At 42.0% G+C, this 10,717-nt stretch overlaps 1 long non-coding RNA gene across 1 annotated transcript; it reads right to left on the reverse strand.

Moving 5' to 3' along the window:
- Nucleotides 1-323: 323 nt before the first annotated feature.
- Nucleotides 324-4,640, reverse strand: LOC125485928. The gene is made up of 3 exons (XR_007264633.1): nt 4,528-4,640; nt 3,927-4,029; nt 324-446 (listed from the first exon to the last, which is right to left on the reverse strand). It is a non-coding gene; the product is annotated as an uncharacterized LOC125485928 (long non-coding RNA).
- Between the last annotated feature and the right edge of the window lie 6,077 nt (nt 4,641-10,717).

Below are 10,717 nucleotides of genomic sequence, written 5' to 3' on the forward strand. Positions count from 1 at the left end.
TGGTTTTTATGCTGGGGGATCTGCAATCGCAATGTGGTTGTCTCGTAACTGTTCTCTAAAATGACCTAGCAGGTCACTCAGTTCTATCAATTTTCCATACGTAATTATACCATGAGAAAGAAAGCTAACTGACTGCCTAGCATCAATATAGGGAGTGGGCAGAAAAATGGCACCACCTACCCTAGTTATTCTTGTTAATGATAATTTGAATGGTTGCCCCATAGACTTGCCAAATAACAGTCTCACATAGATGCGTGGACTCCTAGCCAAAAATCAAACTGAAGTCAAAGCACAAAGTCACACAGCGAAGAGGTATTTGACCCAGGAATGTAAACATTGACTACTCACGGCACCAGTTCAAACATGGGTTATTTGCCACCTACAATCTTCTCTCTGCTGATGAATCAGTACTTTCGCCAAGTTGAACATCACTTGGAAGAGGGGCTCTAAAGGTAGGAAGGCACAGAATAAATACTGGCTGGGGATTACAACATTTGTCAACAAGAATGGTTACGTGAACACCACTGCTTACTGAGTCTTGAAGGACGTAGCTGCCAGAGTGAGCCTACGGCTGGTAATGAGTGTTTGGCAGAAAAATTAACTCTTGGAGGTTTTATGTGAGTTGCTTAAAAATAATCTAAAACCTGGAAAGCTTTGTGAACAACTCAGAGACACGAAAAGACTGATTGTTTCCCATATGTGACCAAACTGTGAACACGGATACTTTACTTGGTTGGTTGAAAAAAAACACGGGGCAGTTTTACATCAGGACTTTTGTGGCTTAAAAGATAGGATTCCTAGATGTGTTCCTTGTTGATGATTATTGTACCTGTGAAACTTGAAAGTTGAAACTATTGTTGGATTGGGTCCTCACTATCCTGTGTGAATAAAGAAAACTATATCGTTTAGCATGCAACATTTGTGAAAGGGGTGATCTGGCTGCTTACGGATGTGCAAGACAAATCTTTTTTGCATCGGTGATTTCAAATGAAATCTACCAGTGCATCTGAAGTATCATTTACCTGTTAATTCATGTGTAATTTACATTGATGTTGACTTGTGTTAAAGCAAAGGCTACAAACAGTGGAATTGTATTTGTATTTGTATTTCTTCCTTCAGGGTCAGTCAATACACTTAGTTATTTTGATTTACAGTTTTCTGCAGGGACTATATCATATACAACAACAGTACCATCACCAACCTTCACTACCTACAACCTTGACAGCAAGAAGGGATGGTGGTTACCAGTAACTTAACTGGACAAACCATATAAAAATGGTGCTTATAAGACCAGGACAGAGGCTGGACATTCTATGGCATGTAACGCACCATGTCACTCCTCAAAGTCTTTCCATCCACAAGACACAAGTCAGGAATGTGATGGAACACTCTCCAGTTGGTTGGATGAGTGCGGCTCCATAAAATTGAAGAAGCTTGAAAACATCCAAGCAAAGAAACTTGATTGGCACCTCATTCACCACCTTAGACATTAATTCTCTCCAGCACCACATGTAGCGGCAGCAATGTGTGCTATCTACAAGGTGCACTGTCGCAGATTGTTAGAAACTACTTCAACAGCATCCCAGAGTTCCAGTCATCTAGCACCCAGAAGTCTAAGGGCAGGAAGCTTGTAAGAAAATGTACAAGTTTTCTTCCAAGTTTCATATCATCTTGATTTGGCAATTATGTTATTATTCCTTCATCCTGGCTGGATCAAAATCCTGGAACTCTCTACTTGACAGCGCAATGAGAGCACCTACATATAGATTACTGAGGCTCAAAAAGACACGTCCCCAGTGATTTCTTAAGAGAAATTAGGAATGGGCAATAAATACTGGTTTTGCCAATGACATTTGCACTCCATAAACTAATATTTTAAAAAAAACAGGTTCGGGGTCTAAAATCACAGCAAAACGTTGCACCCTAGAAGATGTAAAAAGAATGAGAAAAGTAGTCTGAAATATTTAAAAGGATAACCATGCTATTCAAACCATTGTGTTACAGATGTAACTTTGTAACAAACCTGCAGATATAGATATGACCTGCAAGGTAAAGACAGGGATAGATTACATCGATGAGAATGCCTCTCTCTGCAATGCAGAGACAGTGCTGAAGTACGTGCTGTACACCTGGAATCTATCTGCAGGCCCAAGAGTACATCACAACTCTAATCACATCAGTCAGTTATTTTGTTCAGCAGACCAATTTTCTAATTGGGTCACAATGTACACTTTACTCAGGAGAGGAGAAGATTAACAACTGCTTTTTACCCATTCATCATGCCAGACGGAGTGCAATGGTTACGAAAACAAAGAACAGAGACTCAGTATGCTCTGAGATTTCCAGGGAATACCCTTGATGGATGTGAGCAGGTGACGGTGGTGGTGGGGGATGGAGGGGAGAAGAGTTATAGATAAATTTCTGCATTGGTGGTGGGAAACAGGAACTGGGATTATTTCTGGCCCTTGGGTCAACAATCACACATTGGAAATTGGACCGCGTCTCTCTCTGACTTGGCATGGAGACAGGTTCCTGTCCAATTATGGGGAACGGATGGGTACGTGAAGCTGGATGGCCTGGTAGTTCCAGGTGAACAACCAGCTGCAATGACTGGTAAGTAAACTGACAATGGTGCCTAACATGAAGGTGCGCTCTTAGTAATATTTTATAGTTCAATTAAAAAGCAGACAAAGCAGCCAGGCTCCCAATACGGGAATGGGAGGAAGTTAAGAAGACTGTGCGAGAGCCTCTCCAGAGGGCAGCACTTGACTGTCACAATGCAATCCATTGACATGCCTGCTGCTGGATGCCCATCTTAAGCATGTGAATGGCACCAAACTATCCGGAAACTGTGGGCTAACAGGAAAATTCTAGTCGGTTTCTATTACCTACCTTTATCAAGTTTCTTAACAAGCCTAATTTGCTGCTTGTCTCGTGGGTTGGGCTAGCCCTGCTGGTCCCAAACTGATCTCAGGCAAAATGACGAGTGCAGGTACGGGCATATCACAGTCCCACAGAAGAGGGAGTAAAGATCTGCTGCCCTTACCAACCTTCTACCTGTTCTAGAGCAAAGGTGCAACGATACTTTGAGAAGCTGACATGGCAGTCCTGTACCCTCACATCAGAAGGTTTGAAAGGTTCAGGAACAAACTGAACATATGTCTGAAAAGTATTGCTTCCACCTACCCAGTTTCCGGGTCCTGGATCCAGCAGACAGAGAAGAGAGAGAGAGAGCGAGAGAGCGCGAGAGAGAGAGCGTGTGTGTGGGGGGAGGGTGGGCATCCTCTGGAGGTTGGAGGTAACTGTGGAGTGCAGGCACAGCATGTTGGTGTACGCTCCCTGCCCAGTAACGGTGGCCTATGCTGCCTGTTGAAATCTGGTGAACAGTTACAATATGCAGCAGCAGAAGGGAAACAGAAGATGTTCCTTGGATATGGAGTAGTTCCAGGACTGAAGGCTGTTCAAAACCAACAGCATACAACCTTGGACTCGGTGCAGCTGGTTCTCCAGTTGCCAGCCCTAAAGCAGAAATTCAGAGTGAGGGAGTTAACATCACTGACAGGCTGCACTGCCAGACTGTGAACTCTATCCTCTTACTGGGGTTACAGCACAAACTACTGCCCCAAAATGCACATTTCCGATCGCTTTGATGCAGTTTTGGTGTGACTGTCACATCATGAAGGTATGACCTGGACAAACTTGCTCCAGATCTGCTGCAGACAGCGTACAGTAAACATTTCATGGTTTTCTGAAACCATTTTCGGGCGTTACCATCAGAGTATCATCAGCATTTTGAAGGGCATCCTTCATGCAGGGTTCTTTCTAACTGATCCCTGAAGAGTAACTGAGGACCTTTTGTACTTTTATTTACTTGAAATCAAACTGATCACATTAAAATATGTGCAATGTTGAGGCTGATGCTTTACCTGTCTTGACGCAGACGTTTCCAAATGTGCCTCCCTCCATCCGTAGAACACGTGTGGCCTCAGACTGGTATCTCTTTCTTCAGCCATCTGTCCTATCCTTTTCCTGATGCAGAATGCCATAAGAAACAGAGCAAAGAAAAATTAGAGATAAATAAGGGATGCAAAACTAAATAATAAGGTAAATACAAAAGAAGAAACTGAAGGAGTAATTTTAGAGTTCCAAATGGGGGTTGGGTGGGCAGTGTAAAATTCCCCAAGTGACCTTCTTGCCTGTCCCGTTTATAATTTTATAGGGAGCCTGGGAGTCTGCCCTTGCAGTTAAGACCTATAAGAGGCCAATTATTGGTCACTCAAGGGCCACTTCCCAAAATATTCTGGTTTGCAGGAGAAGTTTAGGAATGGGCAACTCCAATTGATCATCCTGCTCAGCCCTCAGGCTGGAGCCTCCTTTGGGATCAGGTATCCCCACCTCACGACCTCCCCACCCGCTTCCCCTCCCCCCACCTCCCACCTCAAACTGATGGCAGCCTCTCTGCTTGGGTTTACCCCTCCTTCCTTAATCACTCCCTCACCTCAGCCCCCACCCCCACAAAGTACCTACCTGGTCTGCTGTGTTGATTGCTGGGACTGCCGGTGTTCCCAGCATTGTTCACCTCTCCAGGTTCTGCTGCCGTGACAACAGAGCTGCTGGCCAATCAGATAGCTGGCTGTTATCGGAGGTGGGATGTCCTCCCGCGTGACGGGTCGAAAGCTCACCTCCAGCCAACCTTCTGGAGGGCAGCCAGGTGGGAACCCAGCCCCCACGCCCATTTGAAAAATTCTGCCCAAAATAGAGAAGAACAGGTGTGGAGGAGTTGAGTGTTGAACAGGTGAAGGGAAAGGAAATGGGTGAAATGGAAGTAGTGGGAAGAAAGAACAGCAGGAGTAGACAGAGGGAGAAAAGAAGAAGTGAAGAGATATGAACAACTCTGAGTAGATTTGCCAATAACAGCAAACTGAGGGAGATTATAATTTAGTTGGGGAACAACCGAAAGGTGTTGAAATAGCACTGATACAACTCACTACAGCTCCAGCAAGAAGTTCAACTCCAGCCAGTGAGCTTACTTCATTTATCTCAGCGGTGGTGCTGCTCAACAGTGAAGGGGGAAGAGATGCAGAAACTGCGGGGATGAGGTTGTGGTAAGATGGAAATTATCTTGGTCAAGAAAGCAGAGTGTCTTGGTGAGATGGAATGGGATAAAAATTCCTGTTGGGAAGGGCACTCGGAGATGGTGCTTGAGGACCAGGCTGACAAGGGTCTCAGTGTAAAAGTGACATTTCATTGGGGTGACAGGAGAGGTAGAAAAGCACAGATGCACCAGTGTGGAGGGAGGAGGAAGCCAGGCTGGGCATCCTGAATAGCAGAGAGAAAGGAATCTGCTCTGGAAAATTGGCAAAGACCAGAGTGGGGGGAGAAGGAGGAGATAATGTGGATAGAGAGAAATACCCTATAACAGGAGGAGGGTACTTCTTGGAATGAGGAAATCAATTTCTGGCAAAGTAAGCCCAGAACGTAAAACGCCTCATGCCGAAATCCATTTCCACTGTTGTTGAGAATGTAATAGAAATGGAACAGATAGTTGCAAAGTTCAATTCTGCCTAGCAATAGGAGAGGAGCTTTTGGTGTTGCTGCTAATATAATACTCAGGACAGTTTGAGGGTCACTGAAGAGATACAAAGACTGCAGGCTGTTGGGAAAGAGACAGAAGTAGACCACACTAGGGATGTTAGGAATGCTGCCATTAGCTGTATTGCTTCCTTACACAGATTGTGTTTAGAGTGCTGAGTGAACTCTGGGATCTATCTTGATTGTATCTGTATTTGATGCAAACTGTGGGGTGTTCGATCAGAGTCTGTTACACATATTTGTCACATGTCAATTCTGAGTGTTAGAATATAAGTTGCACACGTATGTAAACAATAATGAATGTACTAAAATTGTCTTGCAAACTTTATTTTAGTTTGTTTAAAACCAAAGAATCTTGTTGCTTTATTCTCTTTTATTTATTCTGCCCCCGATCTCACACTTCATCTACTTTAGAAAAAAATTTCCTGGCCCTTAGCAATATAAATTTGTCAGTCTGGTCCAGGATCCTCACACACACTAATGTCTAATTCATTATGGCCTGTGCCATAGGAGCCAGACTACTGATATGATTTATCTACGACTCTCCCTGACCTTTCAGTATCTCACATACTATAATCCTTCCTTGTTTGTTCAGATTAATATCTTCATTCTACCCAGGTTCAAATTGAATTGTTTTTTTTTGAAACAAGTTAAATTCCTATCCTTTTTAGCTAGTTGTTATTTTAAAAACAAACTATATTATTCTTTATGATTGTTCTGACTTCCAATCATCATTTTTGGAAATCTGCTTAGTAGAGGCACATTAATGATCAACACACACGACACACAATCTACAGATGTCTATACAATTGAACAAAGCATATCGCTGTGAGAAGACACGTTTGCAGTATTCGTCATCACCGCATCTAGAATAGACTTCCTTTTAAGAATTTTTGAAGTTTAAAACAAAAAAACAACATTCTTTACCATGCTTAACATTAAGGCTGTGTATTGACAGCAGCTGACAGTTACTATAGGAACATAAAGTTACTGGATTATCTCATTCCTACTCTATTAAAATTACTTGGCTGGGTTGCATTTGGATAGCAGGCTCAAAGATGGTAATGTAACAATTAGGCAACATTAAAAATTTCAAATTAAATTGGAAATAAACTCTAAATTAGAAAGCATTATGGCCATTTTGACATATTTTTCTCATAATTTTCATAGAAATTTGTCCTTCTCAATTACTTGAAAATTTAAAAACCTCTAACAATGATATTAAGTGACTTTTAAGTGAAAATCACTGAAAATTAGCAGTGAATGTTTCATTTTCAATTAAGCTATATTCTATTTGGATTGAAGTAAAAGACCAGGATATGGTGATAAACAAGGCTGCAGCCTGCCACATCGACTTAAATCTGAAGGTGAGTCACTGATGGCGTGGCATTCTTAGTTAACTATGTTAATCGACCTTTGCTACTGATCTTGACCTGGTTGGAAACTGGAATACAACAGTCGACAGTTGGTGGACACAAGGCATTTAATGGGAATGGTACTGGAGGTTCTCTGGTTGATGTATATCCCTGGACACCTTGAATCATCATTTTGAACACACCAACCTGCAGAATCTCTACTGTGCTGTATTTGTCTTGAAAACAACAGCATCTACATTCAAAAGGAATTTGCTGGCTTCGGGTGTCCTGAGGATGACAACAACGTCATAGAAATCAAGTTCTTTCTTTTCGCATGAACATTATAACCAGCATCATCGCACCATTATGTCACTGACCCCTCTCTGTGTATTTGCAAAATTCCTTTCATGAAAGTGTACCACAAAAGAAACATCTCTTCAAGCACATCTAGGAAAGCACTTCAAGGTGTCTCACAGCAGTATTATAACAAAATCTGACATTAAGCCTTATAAAGAATTATCAGAACAGATGACTAAAAGCTTGGTCAGATGGATAGGTTTAAAGGTGAATCTTAAAGAGAGGTAGAGAGATGGACAGGTTCAAGGAGAGAACTCCCAGAGCTGAAGACATAACTACCAGTGGTGTGGTGATAGACTCCGAGGATGCACAAGATGCAAGAATTGGAAGAATTTGACAGAGATTTTGAGGATTGTAAAACTGCAAGTGACTACAGCAACATGGAGGGATTTGAATACCAGGATGAGAATGTTGAAGTTGAGGTGTTGCCAATCAATGTAGGCAAGGATTCAAATAAATTTCTAGCTCGAAAAGCACCATGAGAGCCACTAGAAATATTCTGGTTTAATGCTTCACTCAAAAGAGCCGCACAGTGGTTAATGCAGTACTCCCTGAATACTGCATTGGAGTGTCTGCGCAGGCTTGTATGTTACAGGGAAATACTTGAGCATAGGGTCACTGTACGTCTGGTACTGTCATATTCAGTTGGGTCATTCGATAACTCTCAACAATTTAAAGGAATGACTTCCATACTTGTCTCCACCTCTCTGTCCTCATGATCAAGGATTTATCTGCTTTAAACCTAAAGGTTAGAAACAGAGATTTTGTAAAGAATTCACACCTTTAAACACATCTCTTCTGAGCTAGAGGAGAGAGATTGTCGAAAAAGTTCCCAATGATGGATTAACTGTTTCAATCCAGCTTTTTCCACTGAACAATTATTTACAGTTGGAAATACTGTACATGATTCTGATGATTTCTAAAACACTAAATAAGGACTTGTTTTGCTCCAAAAGGCATTTTAAATAAAATGCTGAAATGAAAAACTACTCCATCTGATCCCACAAGGTCACTCATATGAGAACAGAGTGTAGATTATGACAATTTACTGCCTCTAGCTCCAATACCGTGAATAACGCTGATCTCTCCAGAACTACAGCTGATTAAAATTATGTAGGCAGCTTGAGTCTGCACACTTTAAGCTTTTAGACAGTGACCTGGTTTTGTTTCTAACTTATGATTCAGGAGAAACTATGAAGAGGACAGAACAATGAGACACATACCTACATGTCTGAAAGTGAACAAAATGGAATAAAAGTACCAAATATGCTGATGCTTCTAATTGTAGCTGCTGAAAGGGAAACAGAATGTCACATAATGTAGAACATTGTAAGGGGAGGTAATTGCACATTCTGTCAGCTAACCCTGGTTATTGTAGCTTTTGCCTGAAACTGTTAGAGACAACCTACACACAGCACTGTGTTTAAAACTCCTCCTTAAATGATTTCCTGACACCCCAGTGGCTTCTTTAAGAGGGGTGTTGTTCATCACCCATTTGCAATGCCACATTTCTGATACAAAATGGCTGCTCCTAACCCGCAGGTTGAAACACCCGATTATGACAGCTCAATTGCATCGTCATCATTTCCAAGTCAACAAAAACATTGTAGGTTTTACCTCAATTTCAGAGGTCAACACTTGTTTTCTCCAATTGCGTTTTCTACACCAATCGAGGCAACTTTCTTTCGTAGTGAAAGGGGCCAGAGCTTAAAAACATCACTGACCATCACAACTTTTGCAGTGAGAAGTAACATAGGACGTCAAGAACCAGCTGGAAAAGCAGGACAAGATTGATTATTGAGATTCCCATCATGAAATGATGGTGAGTGCCTCTCTTCTAAAATGGGTCCCAATGTTGACAGAAACCCTCTGTCAATATTCCTGTGGTGCAGACTGTTACTGCAGACAGTACCATAACCAGGAGCAAGCCTGAGCTGTCACAAGACATCATTCGTCCAACCATAAGACGTAAAGCACTCAGCTAGGAAGACAAGGATCTATGATGGGACATCCGACACTGCAACTGAAGATGACAACCTAAACACCCATTCAGTGTCAACACCCATCAGCCTTACTTGGCTCATCTTCACCCGAATGTATACACATTATGTTTAAATCATATCACCCTTTTAACACTTGTCCCATTCCAATCTTCTCCTCTCCTTATGCACATAAAGAATCTTGACTCAATAAAATACAAATGCAGTTTCAATGGGGAATGCTACATTTAACACATTACATGCTTTCATTATCCTGCTGCTGGGGGGAAAGCCTCTTCTTTCTCAAAAGGGTTTTGTTTTTAAAGGTTCACACCCATCTCAGTGAAGGTAGCTCTTACCTTGAAACTCCAAGTGAGGTCGGAAATGTGGATGAAGATACAGCGTGGCATTGCTCTGCAACAGGGAGGGGTGGGGTGTTTTTTAAAAAAAAATGCTTTTGAAAAATAATCCTCTGCAGCCGACTTACTAAAATAAAACAATTCTACATGAATCCAGTCACCACATGCTTTGAAGGTGGTGGAATCAGAAGTGCTTCCATCAATAAGTAATCTCCTCGCTGTGATCCTGTTACTAAAACATATTTTGAAATAAGTTAAGCATCCATTTGACCGAGATAAGCAGCATCTTCGCCCACCCATGCCTCAGGAGTGCTACTGAAGTGCGGAGCAGTTTCTGTACTGTATATAGCACCTAATCCTGCATCACAGCCCTCGTCAGCACTGTAATTACATTACACACAGACTGCTTCTTTTAGCTGTCTCGAGGCCTCGCTATCGGATTGCACATCAGCAGCAGTACATAGTCACAACATCATTCTGCTTATCCTTCAGCTGGAAAGCCTCATCAATAGGAAGATGCATTCCTGTGCCAGCAGCAGTAGCCAGACATGACTCAGGATATTAACCCTCCCTTTAATGAGCTAGAACCAACTACTGCACAGGCTGTTCCGGTCTGCAGGGTTTAAAGCATTGCTCTCACTTCTTCCTGGCATCAGGGAGTCACCAGAAAGCCTGTTCCCAGCAGAAGGAATTAACTATTTCATCTGGTTGTCTATCCATAGCTAGTAAGCATTAGCCCTAGTTCCCAGAAGATGGGATCAACCCTTTCACGTACTTTGCTGCAACAGGGACCGATTCTAGCAGAAAGAATTAACTCTTTATGTTAAGAGCAGAAGAAAAAACTGGAAAAACCTAGCAGTCTCACAGCATCTGTGGAGAGAAACAGTGAATGTTTTGTCAGAACTGATAAAAAGTAGAAATCTAAGAGCTTAAGCCACTAGAACGGGGAATGGCCAGAAGCAACAGAAAGATTTGGTAGTGAATATAATGAAGAAACAAAGAGGTGTGAATTGCCATGTAAAACCCACCTGAATTCAACATGGAAGGATAAAGAAAGAAGTCAGAATTGATCCAG

This window comes from Rhincodon typus, chromosome 24, assembly GCF_021869965.1.
Source record: "Rhincodon typus isolate 14 chromosome 24, sRhiTyp1.1, whole genome shotgun sequence".
NCBI lineage: Eukaryota > Metazoa > Chordata > Chondrichthyes > Orectolobiformes > Rhincodontidae > Rhincodon > Rhincodon typus.